This window comes from Xiphophorus maculatus, chromosome 3 (assembly GCF_002775205.1).
Source record: "Xiphophorus maculatus strain JP 163 A chromosome 3, X_maculatus-5.0-male, whole genome shotgun sequence".
Taxonomy (NCBI): domain Eukaryota; kingdom Metazoa; phylum Chordata; class Actinopteri; order Cyprinodontiformes; family Poeciliidae; genus Xiphophorus; species Xiphophorus maculatus.
Window position 1 is genome coordinate 16,475,106 of NC_036445.1, and position 20,620 is coordinate 16,495,725.

The 20,620-nt window shown below is 37.0% G+C and overlaps 1 protein-coding gene across 1 annotated transcript in view; it reads left to right on the forward strand.

The window, feature by feature from the left end:
• galnt1 (polypeptide N-acetylgalactosaminyltransferase 1) overlaps window positions 1-20,620 on the forward strand; it is a 61,883-nt gene that overhangs the window by 11,201 nt on the left and 30,062 nt on the right. Inside the window, exon 2 of the mRNA XM_023331086.1 lies at window positions 12,769-12,881. The gene's annotated coding sequence lies outside the window, so the exon portion shown is untranslated. The remainder of the gene's footprint in view (window positions 1-12,768; window positions 12,882-20,620) is intronic.

The window sequence follows — 20,620 nt, forward strand, 5'->3', positions numbered from 1 at the left end:
ATTTGAACAAAAATTATCTGGACTTCAGTTGCTTTGCTCTCAAAAATTTCATTTTCAAAGACAGCATCCAAGTGACCTGAGCCAAAGTAGCTGAACGGTAGCTCTACATTCAGACAAAAAAAAATTGCTGCTCACAACAAAAGAGCAAAAGGTTGATGTTCAGCAAAATCATTAATAGAAAGCAGAACATAGAATATTGTTTGAAAGTTACTAAAATTTAGAAATAATTTTTGCTTGCAGTTTTGCCAGTGTTAATGGTTTGATGATATTTTGAGGTTGTACTCTGAGTTTACCCTACATAGACAATTATTTTGTGAGGAATACTTGGACATCAGAACATGGACAGAAACGTTCTGTTCCAGAGGTATTGACAGTGGAAGATGATTTCAAATATTATTGAAAATAAATGTTTTCATGCCTGTTTTTTCCATTGATTTACCAATCCCAATCCTCAGTTTACCGTTGCTGTGAGTTGTGATTTGCTGGATCCTGAGGTTCTTTGTATGAATCACACAAAGCTTGAAGAGTCACCTTGAACACTTCGATAAAGTAGAAAAAAATAAGATTTGTCGCAGTTTATTGAAAACACCTTGAGTAACCTTGAACATTGTGTTCAGTTTAGTTCCTGGCTCTCATCTTTGTGATCCTGCACCACTAATGTGTCTTTATATGCAGCACTTAACATCTGGCAACAGGAACATGTTATTTTCTATGCTGACTCTTATGCCTGGATTTTCTTTCCTTCCAGGCAACATTAGAAGCAAATATCCAAATTCTGCTGACTCATAAAGAGATGATTGCATGGCAAATACGGAAATATCATCCTGACCTGGAGGAATATATCTTTCATCTTCTTTAAAAGAGCTGAAATTTCTGATGACTTTTCCTTTTTTTTTTTTGTAATTATTTTTTTATTTAGAAAGACAGATTTCCATCACATTCGTTGATTACGGCTTTACCCATTTAAGGTCGTACATGAGTATACAACCAGAGAGTCCAAGTGATTTTGTCCATACTGCCTTTCTGGTATTTTCTTTTACAGACTATTACTAATTTTTGTTGTAAACAATAACAAAAATAAACAGAATTGAACAATAATGGGGGATTGCACCATCTCGAGCAATAAAACCCACAAGAATATACAAGGGCAGGGCACATAGTTCTCAAGAACAATCAAATGAAGTCAGATCTAATCGGTTTTACATACTCAGTCCAATTGGTCCAGATCTTATAAAACTTTCCTTTTTCAACTTGGAGGAAAAAAGAAATTTTTTCCATTGCATAAATCTGGTAAACAATTTCAATCCATTCATCAATAGTGGGTGGATCTGGTTTTAGCCATTTTCTTGTGATGCTTTTCTTACCGGCTGCCAGTAGTATAGCCAGCAGTTTTTTGTCTTTATTGGTCCATGTGTCCAGTTGTAAGTTGCCCAAGTACAATGTTTCACATTTGAATGGAATTTTTACATTGAATATATTTTCAATGTGTTTGTGGAACTCTTCCCAATATGGTTTTAATTACTTGGCAGTCCCAATAAACATGGAAGTGGTTGGCTCCCTTAGACCTACTTTTCATATTTTTTTTTTAGCATTGTTGTTCTTGGTTTATCTCACCCTATAGTTGTTTATAATAAATTAATTTACAAAAACACTTTCTTTACTAAAAATGAAATGTCTTAGTAACATACTAAAAGGGTATCTTAATACATTCATAAATAGGTATAAATGGATATACAATACAATTTATTTGTAAAGCACATTTAAAAACTGAAGTTTCCTAACTTCAGTTTTGTCTAGTTAAAAAAAACAAGACTCTAAACAAAATTAAAAATATTCACATAAAATAGACCAACAGAGCCTGTCAGCTCACACTGTGTCTGATATGTTTACTACACAACTAAACCACAGGACAAAATCTGTTGATCAGAGAAAATAACTTTAAAATGCTGTCTGATTTATAATGTATTGTGTTTTACTTTCATAACTGGAAAGGGAATAGTCAACTATAATTAGATTACTACAGTTTTTTAGATTCTCAAAAGCAGTGATTTTTTTTTTATCAAAGGGAGCTATTATTTTATGCAGACTATTTTATATGTGAGACAAGGCTTTCGACTTTATACATTTAAACAGTGACTTAAATCAGAAGGGATACTTGGATCTGACGCATCTTTACTGTTTGGAAGTCAACTTTCAAGACTTGTCCAGGAGATTTCTTTTTTGAAGACAAATATCAGCAAGTAAACAAATAAATTTTCAGTTTTGCAACTGTTTATCACCTATTCACATAACACACTTGACATTGTCAATTCACAGATTTTAGTTCTTTAGTAAACATTCCTATAAAAAAGCAACAAAAAAACAAACAGAACAAAGCCTGCATGATTTATCAACACACTTATTTCTTCAGATATTTGTGGATCATCATTGTTCCTAATTTAGTCTTTATTTTGTATGTCAGTCTCCACATCTTGTATTTTGCTTACTAATTCATTAGGGGTGCACAACATATCGACTTTATCATTGGCATTGGCCGATGTTTGACACACGGGATGCGATAGTGACGACAGCGACCAAAGTTCAACATTTTTCAACTTTCTTGTGTCGCATTTCAAGGCTGTGTGTGCACGTCTACACACTTAGATGTGCAGTGCACTGTGTCTAAGTGTGAAACTTAAAATTTTTCCATGGACAAACTTTGTTTGGCTGCAGGAGAGGAAGCGATTGTCGCCTTGCTGCACAAGTTCCATAGGAAATGAATGGAGAGATAGTGGCGGTGCCTCCTGTGAGCTGTCTAAACTGGGTTGATATTAATAACTGATGTTTTTTTTTCATCTTGTTGCCATTTGTGTTTCAGGACTCTGTTATGTTATGTGGTATTTGGTCATGATTGTTTGGTTAGATTGTGATACAGCAAAGGATTGTGGGAAGTTTAACTGAAGCAAAGAAGCAGTGTCAGCATTGCTGATCGTTTTTCGGTCTCAGTGAGTAGGAAAATACATATACTGTATATAATACTATCTGTAAATATCAGTCATCGACCATGTGAGCAAAAATAATATTGGTTATTGATAGCTGCCTTATTTTTTATATCTGCATCCCTACTTTTTAAATGTTTTTGTACAGGTACATCTGTGCTAAGCCAATTTTTCACAGTAGTTTTTTTTCCTTTGCTGTGTTTGCCTTTTTTAAATGACTATATTTCATTAAAGAAAAAAGCGCAGGTTCTTCAGTAGAAATAGAATATATCATCCCCATTTATCCATTAACACGTCACTGTTTATTTTATTTCTTTTTGTAAAACAAAACAAAAAATTAAGTTAATGCAATGAAAAAAATGTGTAATTCAATTGTTCATCTCTGTTTAAAATTTTAAACAAGCAATTCATAGCTGTAATGAAGCACGAAGCATTGCCACAGGCAGCTTAGCTTGTGTTGGCTTTTCCAGGATGACTTAATTACTCGCTAATCACCTAAAAAATGTATTTCATTGTAAACTATTTTTAGTTCAGGGGGGAAAAAACAGAAGAGGGATCAGTCAAGTGTGCCTTAAGGCAAAATTTCCATCCCAAACAGAAATAGAAAGTACTTGTGACTTTCCAATATCACTTGAAGATGAGCAACGTATTATGTTTTGGGCTAAAAGGACAGAACCTGCTGTGCAGCTCCATACTTTGTCAGAGTGAGTCATCCGTCTTTTGGTGACCCTGATAAAGTTGCAGCAGGGATGCACACAGCCATCCATCTCAAGTTCTTATCGGCTGCCATCCTGCTACTTTAAGTGACGGTGTGTTTGTGTCTCTGAGGACTCTTTGAGTAGAGTTGTTCTGGCTCGGTCACATGGATAGCCATATCAACAGTTAGTCCTGACTGATGGACTGCAGAACAGCACATCCATTGTTTTGCATGCTAGCCCATGAGGAATTGCATTTCCACCAAGCCACAAGTTGCTATGTGATCATTTATCTCTGAAGAGAGAGAGAGAGAGAGAGTGTGTGTGTGTGTGTGTTTGTGTTGTATGTGTAATCTGCCAGAGGGGGGGATTTGGGTCAGAGTGGCCAGGCCAGGAAGAGACGGAGCAGCAGGATATCGACCCCGTATTTTCTCAGCCAGATAAATCTTTCTTAATTCTGAATCAGAACATGTTTAGGTTTAGTTTAATTGTTCATGTTAACAGCAGGTTCCTTTTTGTTTTCAATTTCACATTCTTTTCCTATTAGACTACTGGAGTCTGTGGCTGCTTATTTTTTCTAGCTGTCTGTCTCAGTCTGTTATGGTTTAACAACCACAAAAGCTCATAAGATTTGTTAACTTTAAGTTCTGGTGAATATTTTCAATGCCTGTTAGACTGTCTCTGATAGACCAACACAAAGTCGTGAACAATGGAAGAATCCATGGTTTTCTAATTTTTTTTTTTTAACATGTAGTGTACATTTTTTCTTTGTCCTCCTCAGTCGAAACTTTTTTTTTTCATGATTGCCCTTTATTTGACTTCATCCATCCACAGTGAGGCTGGTGTTTTCAGGGTCATGTAGGGGCCTATGAAATCAACTTTATTTTCGCAAATTTCACCATTTCAATTTTTATTTTTCTAAATTCCACTTTGACCCACCTAACTCCATTCATTAACATATTTAGTAAGTATGGAGCAAACAAAGCAATTGGAAAAAATCCAAAGAGGTTTTTTATTCTTTCATATTTACCATGATTCAAGTTTCATAAATATAACAGAACAACTGAAACATTATGTACATAAGAAATAATCTGTTTTTTAAACATTTTATAAAAGAAAGCTAAATTTCCCTTTTAAAAATATTTTATGGTTGAACTCCACAGCAAAATATCTCATAAAGAAACCTGCAGACGATACATAACAATCACGACCTTTGTACATTTTTATTTCTTTCGTCTGTCCCTGACATTTCCTTTGATATACATGACTGTCAGTGTTTTCGTCGTTAGCTTTTATGATCCTGCACCCCCCCATATTCTTGCTATTTACGTCTCTATACCAAAAATGGCCGAGTAAAATAAAAATAATATCTGAATTGGCACACAGGGCAATAAAACCTTAAATAAACTCTTGCCTCGCTTCTGTTGATTTATTTAAACATGTAAGATTTAACAGACGTGACCTATTTTGTAGTGTCTTGAAAAATAAGCCTTTCATCTGTTTGTCTACAAGAATCTGTACATTCACTCATTCATAATATGAGGGCTGTACAAAACTAGATAACATTCTAAACCCAATCCTTGACTTGCCTGAGGGATTTTAATCAAACCAATACAGCTGTTGTGCTGCAATTGTCAACAATGGAGTATGATGGAATGATTAGGAAGTACTTCTCAGCTATTTTGTTTGTTTGTAGAGGTCAATCTGCAAATTACCACCAGGACGTCTTTATCAAATCTGTTACATTAACTTTTCAAGGGGGACGGGGTTTATCCATCAGACTTTTCGCCGTGCTTTCAGTATGTTTTTTTATTTTGGGTTCCTTCTCACACATGCAAGGTTTTGCATTCTCATTGGTGGCTGCTTATTCTATTCACCCTACTCCTTCTCCATCCAATGACGCTATCAGAGTATGTCACAAGAAAGCTATTTGGTCTATAATTGGCAAGTGTCTGCAAGCCTTACACACGGCACTAAGCTCCATGTAAATAATCCAGCAGTTTGTTTCGGATCGATTTGTTTAGAATGTCGAGTGTTGGGCTAAATTCTTGTAATTTCAACCAAGTTAAAAAATATTGTTAATGTAAATGCAAGCCGAAGCAGGGAGCTGCGTGACTTGATGAATCATTGTATTTGCAGGCACCCTGAGGCAGGAAATGAAACTGCACAAGTTTCATTTCGTTTTCATTTACGTTTTAAATTTGACAATATGTGCAAAAAGAAACTGAGCACCACAGGCATTTTTTAACAGTGCGTGGATCTAGTCGTATTAAACCTGGGGAATACAGAGACATAATAGGATAGGACAGAAAGAAAATCTCTAAGTTCTTAATCAGGCTAGATTTCTTAGCAAGGCTAGATTTAAAGGAGGATGGCCAGATTAGTCATGCCAGGAGCTCACAGAGGGGTTTTACCTGAAGTCTTTAAGCTCAAGTTATTGCTGAACATTTAGAAGGCACAATGGAAGCTTATTGGAGTTTATCTAGTGTGACGAGGGGTGTGTGTGTGTGTAGTGACGTGGGTTATTGATCTCATGATGGAGCTGCTTAAATGAAATTCTAATATCACCAGCTGATTTTAGAAACGTGTGCGAGTTCATCTTCATGCTGTATGTGTATATTTAGATGTCATCCACTTATTGATTGCTCATTTTGCAGCAACCAAAAAGCTATTAAATGCCGGTCTTTGGAAATACGGCCTCGCACCAAATCAGATAATGTGACACAATATTGGTTTGTCATTATGTCTTCATGTCATGTTGTTATGTTTGTCTGAGTAAAAAGAACACATGGGGTGCGGGGCAATGTTAATGTTCCTCTGGTTTTATTCATTTACTGGAATCCTTATGTTGATTTTCAGATAACATAACAAAGTGTTTCACAGAGTAATAATAAAACAGGAAGTCAAATGAGAAAAAAGGAAGAGCCTGTCCATTTAAGTTTCTAAAAGTTTGAGTAATAAATCTGAATAGGCAGTTATCTTTATAGTGAAGTTATTTTTTTAATCATAAGAATTATACTTTATTTTGACAAGGATGAACACAAATTGATTATGTTTGCAAAGACTATGAATAACGCTAGAATTATTTTTACAGTTGGGTTATTTGAAAATATGAATAAGTACATGTATTTATGTGTGCTGCTTAGTTAAAAAGTTGCACCACTAAATGTAATTGGGGCTGAAGTAACCTATTAAATTACTTTTTAGTACAAAGGTTTGGCAGCAGTGCCATGTAGGTACAGCCATATAACTAATATATTATTGCTAATAAGACTGCCATGAGTTTTTAACACATCTTATCACTTTTATCATTATTGTGATGAATTCCACAAATTATCTTGATAAAATTTGCTAATTACTGCTCTGTATTATGTACTGAATTATTTTTAAACTACATTATCTATGGTAGGTGAGATGTAAGTTTAAGACACATGACAAATCCAAACACTAAAGCTAGAGGTGTACCGTGCCTGTCGGTTATGTGGCATCAGATGTTATCTGATTTGCAAAAATGCTGGTGGCCTACTTTTAGAGAGGTAGAAAATGCCTGCTGCTTTTGATGACTCTGTTAAGATGGAAAATGTTCTGATTTCATCTCGCACAAGAACAGACAACTTAATGATTTAGATAAGACGATTCAAATGCAGTGGTTCTCAAAATGAGGTTGCTTTTTTTACCCATGAGGTGGGTGCATAGCACACAGCAAGGGTAATTCTGGTACTCCTCTAAGTATGTGGAAATGAGCCAGCAAATATAAAATTAAGATGGTGAATAAGTATGCTTCTTCCAGAGTAGTTAAAATGTCGGTGCTAGAGGTTCAGTTTGGCTTTTCTGTATATTTCTTTAGCTTGAATCCTTCTTGGTTTTAACAGTTTTCAACTTTTTATTGTTTTAAGAAAAAAGACAATGCTATTTAGAAGTTAATTAACTATTATGTAATATTAAGAGTTGCAAGATATCAGTTAATTAAGTTAGGGTTAGGGTTAACCCTTCAAAATCGATCGTGCTTATTGGCATTTTGTTTTTCTCCACCATGTTACAATTTTTCCGTGTTATGCCCTGCACTTCTCTGTCATTACATCCTCACCTTTCTAGCACATCAATAATTTTTGATTGGGAAGTAGACCCTGCTCGACTATGCAGCACCGCTGTATGAGCGCTACTAGAGGTGAAACTTACGGAGTTTGTCGAGTGTTTATATTTCAAAACGGAAGCGAATAAAGTGCACTTTGCATCCTGTATTGGACACCATTTGGACCGTTTCTCCGCCATCTTCTTCTCTTACATCTGACTCTACTTCAGGATGACCAGAAGCGCCCTCTTCTGGATTGTGGCCTCACTACAACACTGAAAGGTCTACACGGATTTATAGTTAATTGAGTGGAGCTAGCTAAATTTAATTTAATACTGTATACCATAAATTGACAATTAACCGTAAGTCGATTCTTTGCGTCCCTGTTTGATATAATTAGTGCTTTTCATGTAGAAAAAAAATACAGTGTTCAAAAAAGTTATTCAATTCACACTTTGCCAAGAGTCAGTCAGAAGAGGAGATATCTCACTGCATAAAACTACGAAGAATTTAGTTCTGCATTGGGAATGTTGCCAGGAGCTTCTGAACACACAGCTGGGGGGCGTGCATGCTCTGAAGCCTGATCCTGTTAACACGGCTGCTGGCCAGAACTTGGACCAAATACAAATCACAAGTTTCCAGATGTCACCAAGGGACCTCGAGAGAGATAGGAGAGTTTCTGACTTGATCTAGCTCGTGTAATCACTCAGGACACAGACAATTGAAGGTAGTAGGGGTGTGTGTGTGTGTGTGGTGTGTATCTTGTCGCTTACGGTTACACACATAGTGGTCTAGTGGCCTGAAGCTCTGTTTCCTGTGTTCCCTGCTCTCTGTAAACAGGAACTAGATCTCTGTCTTTCTGTCTGTTACTCTGTCCTTTCATCTATCCTCTGTATGTCCTTTGTTCCCTAATTCGTCCTCTTCCTCTGCTGCCTCCATTTTCTTCGGCATATTGTAAATATGCAGTCCCACAAGCACACAGTAAATGTTTTACCATGCAAAGTAGGACTGCACAGTATTAGAAAAGCATACCAATTATTGCTGACTACTGCAATGACTGTATCGGTAGTGATAAAACTCACATTTTCCTCCCTTTTCTGTTTCTCTTCTGTCATTATAACACTCTCTGAGTGCTTTAGCATCTCAACTACTATAATCTAAATTCTGTGTGGGCAGCAAGAGCAGTGAACGTCTGTCTAGGTGTGTGCTTATGTGTATATTATGTCTGGCTTCAAGTTAATGGATAATTTGATTTCTTTTCTTTAAAACACAATAGCTCAAACTAACTTTCAATTATTAATTGGATCTGATCAGTGATCTGATGGTGAAAACATTTGATTTTCAGTTATATTAAGTATATTAAAAAGAATCAGGCTATAAACACATTAAACAACTGCAGATACTTTGTATTGTTTGAGTTTCATAAAAAAAAGAGAAATCAGTAGATCAATGCAAGTTTATTTGATGATTTTGATGATGGCATTTGACAAAATGTAATGTTTATTGCTTGTTTCATAATTTGTTACTGTATTATGTTTTTATTGCATTAAGTACTTTGAACTGCCGTGTTGCTATGCAAATGGACTTGACTCCATTTGCATAGCAACACATACATCAATATCAGCCGGTTAGAGCTCGAAGAAACCGAAATCGGTTTCGGTCAGGAGTTGCTTCTTGTTGCATCCCCACTTTAACCCTTACAAGAGTTTAAGACTGAAGTTACACATCAATGAAATAGTAGTTAGTTGATGCTTTTTGTGTTGTTATTTTACCCCATCTCCAGATATATTTTTAGCTCTGGGCAAATGTGTGAGAACGTATCATGAGAATGTCAGTCTCATGTGATGCATTTTAATATGTATCACATGAAAGTCAGTCAATCAGTCACATGAGCTAACGGTGTCCAGAAACAGTTGGTGAGTAATATCTTTCCAGGTCAGATGGGATTTTGCTAAATGCTTTTATGTGGTTGAGTATTGTATGCAAAACAGAAACTACCCTCTGGCTAGCTTATAAAAGTGTTTGCTTACTTGTAAAGGATTTTCTAAACTCCAACCTGCCTTGCTTGCGCCTTTTAAAAACAAAAGTCTATTATGGAGTGTCCATTGAGACACAACCAGCTGCTTCATGTGTGTTTTCTATACACTCTATTCCTGGTATTCCTGTTTTCCTTCTCGGGCTTCCCCTGGAAATCTGTCAGAAATGGTGAGCTATGACTACAGTTGCCTGTAATAGTGTTATTGTCATCTTTTGTTGCCTTTCCTCCAATGTCTGTTTTGCATGAATTTCAGCTGTGTGTGTGTGTGTGTGCGTGTGTGTGTGTGTGTGTGTGTGTGTGTGTGTGTGTAGTGCTACAGCCTCTGCATCACCTTCCTTTATTCCAGAACTGTAGGCAGGAGGGCTTTTATAGAGCAGGAGGTTGACTGAAAGAAAAGAGGGACCAGTTGGCCCAAGGTTGGCGCAGCGCTGTTTGTTTTTGCAAATACAAAAGATGTCATCTTTGGACTCCCTCTGTTACAACATAAGCTACAAGCAGAGTCACATAACACGTACAGAAATCTTGGCTGGGGACCAAACACTCACAAATTGCAAACAGTTCATTGCTCAGAGAATGTAAAGCTTTAATATATCTCCCTGGTGGCTTTTTCTGTGAAACAGTTTGGATAAAGCCTTGGACTCCACTGATTGCTCAGACGGTTCGCTCTGAGCTCTGCGAATTGGGAGAGATTAATTTGACTACTTGTTTGGGTTTAGTTCTACCCACGCTACCTTTTAGATGGTCCAGAACAAAGTCTTCTAACCGTGTTCAGAATCAGACAGGCTTTGTAGCACCTATACATTTAGAAGGCAGTTTTGTCTTTAAAGGTGCTAATAGTAAGTCATGCTTTAATTTTTGCCCAGGGTGGTTGTGTTTTCTTGTGTGAAGAAAGGCATGATTTTCTTTTTCATTTGTCTGCCAGTGAACCCCTCCTTATTACTGCATTTGTTTTTCTGCCTCAGTCATTGGCCTCTTGGATTCATGACAGGAACTACGTGGACCCAGAGTGAATGAAAAGAGAGCTGAGAAAAAGAGGAGACTGTTGGACTTTTGGATTATTAATAGGGACCATTATGTAAAACTGAGATTGAAGCGGCAGTAAGAGGTGGTTAGAGCCACCCTTTTGATTTACATATGTACGTTCTTAGTGTATAGCTGAACAACTGTGAAGAAAAAAGAAGTGAGAATGTTAAATAAAAGTATAGTACTGAAAAATAAAGACCAAAAGACAAAGTTTTGTGTTTAAATGTGATTTTTATTATGTACTGTATGTATATCTCATGATCTTATGGGACTATTGTTCATGAGCTTGTCCATTGCTTTTTCTGAGTCAACCAACTGAAGTGGAAAGCCAGGTCTTCAAACTATGTGTGTAATAATATTTTGGATACTTGTTAGAAAAAGTTAAGGTGACAGAGAAAATTTTGCTATGTGACGATGAAGTTGGTATCTAATGTGAAGCTTCTCATTGGTGCTTTAGTATAGGAGTGAAAATACATAATATATTGCAACTGACTGCTTGGATGCAATGTTGGGTAATATTTCATGTATGATGCATCTCTGACTCGAAGTTTCCGCCTTTGCTGCACTGCTGGATAGAAACTTAATTAAACACAGGTGGAAAGACGTCTTTTAGTATTAAGAGTGAATTTGATTTAAAGTTTCATTTCCTTAACGGTAGCTTAAGCAAAGAGCTATGAAACCGTATATGTTTCATTTTGTCTGCTCTTAGTCTTTGTGCCTGTGGTGACATTTCACACTCCTACAGCATGAGATAAGTTAGAAATGAGGACAGGAAGAGGTTTACAGTGCAGGCAAAGCAAAGACACAGATGATTTGCTATTTGCGTTTCAGTGTTGGGTATGGCTCTGTAGGTTTATTTTGTGTCTGTTTTGGGAATTTCAAGAGTATTTCTAGAAGCTTTTACTCGTTTTTCTACCAATTTGCGGATGTATTACGTCTCATTGTGTTTTTGTGCAGAAAGTAGAGGCTTGAAAAGAAAGACTTTAGAAGCACGATTGAGAAAAAGACAAAGTTAGGTAAGTAGTGATGAGTCACCCAGGATAAAAGAGACTGACACCTTCGGTGGTCAGAATCCTTCATGAGCTGATGCAAACCTGCACTGCAGCACATCCTTCTTACTGCCACTATTGCAGGAGTGTGTAGGCTGGCAGAAAGAGATTTATGCTATGGCTGCTCTTGTAATACAAAGCTAATACACTCTTACTGTACGCAGACAGGCAGTATGAAGTCCCAGTGGACAAGGATGAAGACTTGGCTTTAAAGTAGGCCAGAGGCCAGAATTAAGGCTACAGAGATGCACATGCACAGAAACCCATGCTGTATTATTCTCACTCTCATCTCATCTCTGTGGATTTTACCAAAATAGCAGATTAATCCGGTGAAGTGAGCAGCTCTGGGAATTTATCAACAGCCTATCCATATTTCTCTCCGCCACTGCCTCCTTTTGACATTCAATGTGCATTTTTCTTTTCCTTTTTGAAGCCGTCCAAATGTCTCCAGTTTGGTTTGACCTTTGGGTGGTTGTAGAATGATTGAGGATGATGCATTTATGAGATGACACTGAGTTTAACTGGCAATGTATGACTTTGCAAAGTCAGTATATAGACATTTTTGAGTGGAAGATTATGGAGCTGAAGATTAAGTTCTGATATATGGAAACATAGTTGGGGACATTAAGACTAATTTCACCATAGTAAGTGTTATAGGTTGTGCACAGTGAGGAACTCTGTTTTGTTTTTTTTTAGGTGAAGAATGCGGTTTGGTGCATTGCATGTGTGGAACACTTTACACGCCTCTTGCCATGAACTGTTTGTTACTCTTTAAGAAATATTTCCTCCCGTATGGCTTAGAGATTACAAGAGTGTTAAAAAAAATGTTTCCTCCCAGCATATCTGCTATTTTCTAACATCCTCAGTGAAACAAATGTTTATTTTCTGTCTGGCTCTCTTTTGTCTGTTTAAGGAGCATGTTTGAGTGACACGTAAAAGAGGAAGTGGGATCCCAGAGGCTCCGGCCCTCTCTGCCGGTGGAGCGCCCTGCACATCTGGCCAGAGGCCCTCGAGTCACTAGGACAGGTAGGAGTTTCACAACAACTGAACAATGGAATCAAACTCAAAACTTCTCTACTCTGGTGTATACTTACAGTTATTTTAAGCAGAAATTTATGGTTATATACAGTGACAGGCTAAAAGTAATGATTAAAATTAAATTACTCAGAATTAGATAATGAGATAATTAGATAATCGTCTTAGTATTATAGAGGATATTTGCTCAGACACATATATTAGGAAGGAAATTCCACAAACTAAATGAAATATTAGCTATTATTTTTATGTTTTGTTTATTTAGCATACAAAATAAAAGTCACTGGAGTAAAAACTGTAAAAAAAAAAGAAAAGAAAAGTATGTAAGATTTTCTATTTTACAAATGACGTACTATATAGATCAGATGTAGCTAATGAGCATTTTGTCATTGTATTATTTTACCTCATAAATATTCATATTATTCTTAGGTATTTGCTGATGTTACAATTCTTTGTATAAAGGGAAAACATTGTCAAAAATGTGCTTTATGTTGCAAGGTTTCTGCAAGGCCTTAAGAGTCCCACATTTTAAACAGTAGGTCTTAACTTAAGTCTGTGCTTTTGTTCCTACATTGCTTCGCCTCTTTGTTTTTTTTTTGAGGAATGCCCTTGTGACATTCATTTGCTGTGTCATTTCTAGTTCTGGGAGAGGAGTTTAAGAGGTAGTACACTGACAAAACTACAATTCCTTTATTGTAGGGAAGCAATAAACCCAGTTAAATTCAACTTTCCACACAAACCTGCAAAACATTTCTTCTCCTGAAACTCATTTTGTGGATGTTTTGGCAAACTAAATCAAAACATTTTGGTTATTTTATTATCTTAACAGCTCTTTTGCCATGGAGGAGTATGTATTTAGCCACGGCTTGAAACTGGTTTTGGTATTTGGCTGTTACTGGTCATCAGCACATCAGAAGTAAACTTAATATAGTAGGTGTTCAGCATAGTTATATTTGGTGTAAAACTGTTTGACACAGTTGGAAAACAACTTCAATTTCACAACAACTTGATAGTGGTAATATTGTTTTAAATGGGTAGATTTTCATTCAACAGTTCTTTCTAGACAAAAACAAAACCACAAACAAAAACACTGCAAAGATGCAAACTTTTTTCGAATCATTACTTTTTTTGTTTCTTTAAGCTTTAATTAATCCTAATTCTTGACTTTTACTCCCTTTTTGACATCTTTGCCTAACAGATAAGGGAACAAACATAAAGTCAAATACAGTTGAGCAGTAAGTTGGCTTTAGCAACACCACCAAGGCTTTATGTAAATTATCCTGTTTTATTATGAAATGTGATTCCAAGTCCCGTTTTCTGCTGTCGTGAAACAACTGCATGATTGATTTAACACTGGGTGATCAGATTACTGTTATTACCTCCGTCTGGAGCATACTGCTGATCAGCACTGCCTGTAGACTAACAATAGTTTAGTTTAATAAAACTGTGTTTAAGATATCTGAAGAAAATCTCAAAACACTTTAGAAATATTTTTTGATAATGTTTGAGCTGTGTTCCGCTGGTAGAAGAAAGAGATCTAATTAAAACCAGCAAATCCCTGAAGCAGACATCACAATTGATGAAAGTACTGCATTGTTATTTCACTGAAATATTTCTCAGGAACGACCAAAATGGCCTAAAACCATCAGATAATAAAAATTTTGCTCCTAACATCTGTATTTTATGAAGCATTACAACCGTTGTTAGCACTAAGTATTACCTGGCTGCATTTTATGCCATGGGAAGCACGTTTTGAGCTTCTGATTGGATAATCCCGACAAGGGAAAGAAACTGTAACAGTAAACATGTGAAGGTATCGATGGACGACTCTGTGTTGGAACTTGTTCCTGCATCAAGAGTTATGAGTAATGGTGTTAATTTGCCAACCCATAGCACTGACGTCATAGGACTGGGGTGTTTTGGACTTTCTGAACAAACTGTAGTTATGAGCTAACAGTATTATTAAAACTGTCAGATGTGGTCCTTCCATCTTCCTGTTGTCAACACTTAAACCATTCTCTGCTCTGTAATTTACATCTAATTTGGGTGAAACATTTGAACTACCTCATGCCATGTGTTGATCTCTTAAAGTACCTGCCTTTCCTTTTGTTGCACCCAGCCCTAAAAACCTTATTCTGAGTCAGGGCTTCTAGTAACTTTACTAATGAGCTCCAAAATGCTTAAAGCAAATGCTAAGTATGCCATGCTATCAGTTCTACTCCTGCTAACTACTAACTTAACCATTAATATTTCAAACAAATAATAAAATTCTGTCATCATTTTTCAATGTTTCAGTTAATAAAACTAATTATAATATCAGGTAAAGATAACCTGAGTAAACTTTTGTTGGAAAAGCTATCTGAAAAAAAACTGGCCATATGTGAAAAAGTAAAAGTCTTGCTTCCACTCCTAGTCAGGATCATTGCTGACCTGTTGCACTGTAAAAAGAAATCGCTTGAATAGAATCAAGCTTTTTAAGAACAGATGGGAAAAAAAGTCACTGACATTTGTTGGTCTACTAAGTAGACAAAGAATAAACCCTCACTGAAATGGATCACCTACCAAAATAATCTCATGCGTATCCTAAAAGTCACAAAAAGAGCCCAGAACAACACAAAGAACTGCTGGTCTCCCTTGGCTCAATAAGAAAGATCATCAATGGAAAATCCTACATTTACCTAAAAACCGCTTGATTATCTCTAAGACTTGAGGGGAAACAATCTGTGAACTCATGAGACTAAAGTGCATCTTTTTGAATAGTTTTATCACATTATGTCTAATGTGAAAAGCCAGTGTGATGGTTGGGGACATATTTGAGCTTCAGAACCTAGAAGACTTGCCTCAGTTGATGGAGCCTTAAATCCTGCTCAGAAAATCCCAAATGAGAATGCTTGGCTGTAACCTCATATTACCTGTATTTAACCAGGAAGTCCCGCTGAGATGAATAATATCATTTTTTCAGGGGAGACTTGGAAAGGTAGCATCCACACAAACAAAGTCTTAAATCCAACTGAGATGATGTGGTATGACCTTAACCGGCCAGTCATTCTAAAAATCCCTCCAACATAAAAAGCAGTGGGGCAAAATTCCCACACATCAATGCCAGTTATCACACACACTTTATTGGGATTGCTGCGGCCAAGAGTGGCACACCCAGTTATTAGGTTATGTGAGCAATTGCTTTTCCACACTGGACCAGGTTGGTTAGGATACCTTTTTCCCCCCTTGATAAATACAATATTTTTCTTTCCTCATTTACTGAGGGAAGAAAATGTTGTTGTGGCGCTTTCGCCTTTCAAGCCTTGCCTGCTTGTTGTGAGCTGTTGTAGCAATAGAGTGGAACAACAGTCAAACATGTAATGTCTGGCATTAACTCTCCTGGGCAAAAACAGTGTAGGCTGTATATGTTGGGGTTTGATCAGTATGTGTGAGCTTGTGCTAATAGTACTTCAGAGACACCTTCACAGTGGGCTAATGGTGTCAGATTTATTTTTTGTGTAAATTCACAACTGTAACAATAAAGAAATCAGATTGAAGTAAAAGAATAAATAAATAAAAAATGAAGTTCTTAAAAGAGCAGCTGAAGCGGACTGGCGTCAATCAGACCAGCAGGCGTGATAAAGTGGTTTGTGGGGCCTTTTGTCGGCCGCAATTTATTTTTAATGAATTCAGTGTGTGTCTTTGAGTATGTCCGCTTCTTTTTTTTTTCTTCTTCTTCTTTTTGTTGGGGACACGCAGCGGTGCTCTCTGTAATCATTAAAAGAACACCAGCTGTGAAAGTAATGTGTATTGATTCTGGCCAAAAATGCCTCAGTGATTGGAGATTGAAGTGTGCAATTCCACTTTGCTCCAGAGCCAAGTTTTGCATCGGTAATCGATTTCAGCAGGGACTTTAGTGCTGTGGTTGGCTCTTCTGTCTAACTCTTTTGGTATTTTTCACCAAAATAAATGGTGCTTATTGACTGTTGAGCCGTTACATTATTTTGGGACAAAAATAACTGAATAATTGTTTTACACAGATGCAACTAATTATTGCAAATCCTACAGTCAATGTAGTGGGGGTTACCTCCAAAGATGCTGGGCTGGCTTTGCAAAAAACATGGAGAGCTCAGGAGAAAGTCCAACATGTTTCCTTTCGCCAGCTGCGTTAGCTGGATGTACTTTCTTCTTGCATTAAAGAATTACCGTAGGATAAAATGTGCTTGCACTACGAGGCAAAAACACTTTCCTTGCACTTTTTGCCTTTGCATGCAAAACAGGAGCCACTACAACAAAGATCAAAACTATTTAACCCACAAATCTACCACTTGACTCATCTGTATCTCAATTTATTTCACTTCTTTTATTATTACTTTTAGAAATGTTGCAGAAGTCCTGCAGGGCTCCCTAACCCTTAATACAGCTTTTAATGCATCCATGACTCTTCTCAAAATAAAGAGAATATGACAACATTTTTAAAAAATGTATTTTTTTAATTAAAATAAAAATTTTCTGCCTTTGTCAGATATTGTATAAATGCAGAAAAGTGCACCTTAAACCTTTTTGTGTCAGAGAGTAACTTATCAAAAATGCTTAGAAAAACAACATTGAATATTTCATCGAACAATTTCTTCAAAGGATAAATTACAGCTGCGCCTACAGAGCAGAGCCCTGCCTCTGATATTGATTATTGATTAGGGTCTCCCGTAAACATGCGTATCCCAACAGCATCACATTACCATAACACTCATTATCATGCTAATAAATCTGTCAGTAGTATTGACTCAGAACAGTTGGCTTTGGTTTTACACACCTGCCACGTCTTTAATGGTGGAAGCAAAATCAAGACCCCAAAATCCAACTCATGATTTATTGACTGACGATGGAAAAGCAGCAGAACAACACGCAGTAGTTAGCTGGTTATTTCTAAAAACGTTTCTGCTCTTTGCCCTTGTAGAGTTGAATTTGTATGTCCATGTGTCAACATTTGTAGCTAAAAAATAATTTGGGAAAAGGTTCTCCTAAATTATACAAATGGGACCTGGAAATATTGGGTGAGAATATGAGATTAGCTTTTTTTTTAATTTAGCCATGTTCAAATCTGAGGTCGTTAAAAACAGCTGTAATCAGTAAACAAGTGTTCACATAGCTAGAGGAAGAAGTAAAAGGTCATATATTTTACTTTTCTTTTTTAAGTTGTTGCTTGTTCAATGTTTTCTACGACACATTTTCCATCGGATAAACTTTCTAATAATATGATTGGGTACAGAGCTCTGTGAACAGCCAGCGTCTTTAGCAGTAACCCTGTTTTTTGCTCTTTATGGAGGGTTTCATCATTGAGTGACTTGGTAAGTTGTCAAGTCATCAATCCTCTGACTGTGCAGACCAATAAAATTCTGTATTAATTTAAAATAATTTTGCGTTGATCTTATCTTAAATTTGCATTTTCTGAAAAATGAAAGTTTACATTTCTATTAGATTTAAGCCAGAATTATTACAGTTAACCAAAATAAACCTTTGGGAAAAATACTGGCCTCTGTTTAGTAATTCTGTAATTTTTGATTTAAAATGTTCTGAAGTAAATTACCTTTTGCATGATATTCTCCACATCACTAAGATGCACCTCTACACATAAACATAATTATTATAAACGTAGCTGTACAGCTGTATGCCGTCTCTCACTCTCCATCCTGTCTCGATCTTCGTGTTGTTTTTCTTTGTTCTCTGAAGCCTTTCTGCGTTCCTCAGTTCATGGTTATGATCTGATATGAAATGACCTGAGATGGCTCACCATATGTCGGCGGCTGTGTATCTGTTCCTCCACATGGACTCGCAGAGAAGGGGCTGGAGGCCACCTTGTTCCATTTTGCATCCCTAATATTAGCCTGCGCCTTGTTCTGCTCCAGTTGAGGGACATTACCGCTGCTCAGATAATCAGCGCTCAGATCACTGTTGTCTTGGTAACTATTGAGCTTATCAAGCTCGTGTGACCCAAGGACGGCTCGCAGACGGGAACAGCCTGACTGCAGGTTCTTATTCGCTGAAGATGCTTCAAACAGATGCACTTTTTTATGAATAGTCGTCAATTTTGAATGAGGTGATTGAAATTTACATGCATTTGGTTTGTAAAGTGCAATCTAAGCTTTAATCATAGCAAGTGAGTAAGCCAGATGTATTTATCTTAGAAATTAGAAGCAGCAACATGTGAATTTTCGGGGTTCCTCTGCAGTCTGAAAAAGTCTGAAATTTTGCAGGTCTGGTTTAAAATAAAACTAGAAAATAAGTGTTTATTTTTATTCCTAATCCTATTCTCAAAATGTCTCGGCTTCAATTCATTTTTTTGTTTTCTCCTGCTTGTTCATATACATCCTTATCCTTGCTTTCTCCCTTCCATATTTACGGTTTCTTTTTTTCTTTCCTTCTCCCTCATTTTCTTCATTCTTTTATTATTTGTCCCTTCTTTATTTTTCGTTCTGTCTGTTCTTTTCTTCTGTCTGTGCTTTGATCTTTGTGTTCTACCTCTTTCTTTTTGCCCTTTTCTTCCAGTGTCCTTCTTTTTGCCCTTTCTTTTGTCTTTTCTACTTTCCTTTACTTAATTTCTTTCATTTGTTGACTTTTCATTTTGTCCTTCTTATTCTTCTTTTCCTTTTTTTGTCCTTCCCATTCCTCGCTTATATCCTTCAGTTTTCACCCCCTCTGTCCTTCCTTCTTTACTTGCTTGTATTCTTCCTTTTTCACTCCTTTGTTCCCTTTCTTTCCTTTCTTGTCTCTTTCTTCTTTCTTTCCTTCGTAATGGTGTACCGCTCTTCCTTATTCCTGTCCTTCCTTTCTTTTCTCCTTTGTTTCATTTCTTCCATTCCTCCCTCATTCCTTTCTTCCTTACTTAAATCCTTGTAAAGAACTAAGGACTCTGGGAAACTGAGTCTGTAAAAATAAATTCCTACACTGAAAATCTGTGAGAACTTGAATTCTTGCTTCATAGAGCCTCCCACCCCCATTTGTTTAAATCATATAAACATAAAATCCTCAGAAGGGAGGCTCCTTCGATTCAGACACAAATTGTGATGCAAGAGAAGTGCCGATTCTTCTTGTTGAGTTTTTCCCAAGTGCCTGTGAGAAACCGCGATTGTGCAATCTCTAAAGGCGGATTAAGCCTTTAGAGAAGAGGAGGGGAAAATGAAAAGCGACACAGAGAAGGATGTGAAGGGGGAAATTGTTCTTGTAGGGAAGTAGTGATGGCAACCACTCTTGAAAGACAGCATCATCAAGAGAGGAAAAGGGAAGCGGGGGGTTGATGGTGGCTGGGAAAGGACCTACGAGATGCCCAGCCTGGAGATGGAGGAGAAGGATAGCGGGAACGTGATGCGTTAATAAATCAGGGAGCATGTGGTGACGGAGGGATGGAGAGTTCTGTGTCTGTTTAATGACAGAGGGAGCCAGTCTGTTTTTAAAGAGCGACTTCAAAGAGACTGCCACTCAACATTAACTTAACCGAAACACACTCACACATGCAGTTCACACACACTCATAGAAACAAGGCCTGAGGCTGCCTAGAGCACATAGGAGACCTGAGGTGTCCTCTGTCATGCACGATTACAAATCGGGCCTGTGTAGAGGCATGCAGACACTGCAGTGGGAACATGTGTTGGTGTGTGACTCTAATCAATGTATATCTACATCTTCTTTGCTGCTCCTGGAGCACTTCCTTAGCATTCAATGTGATCAAATAACACTCAGAAAAACACATTTAC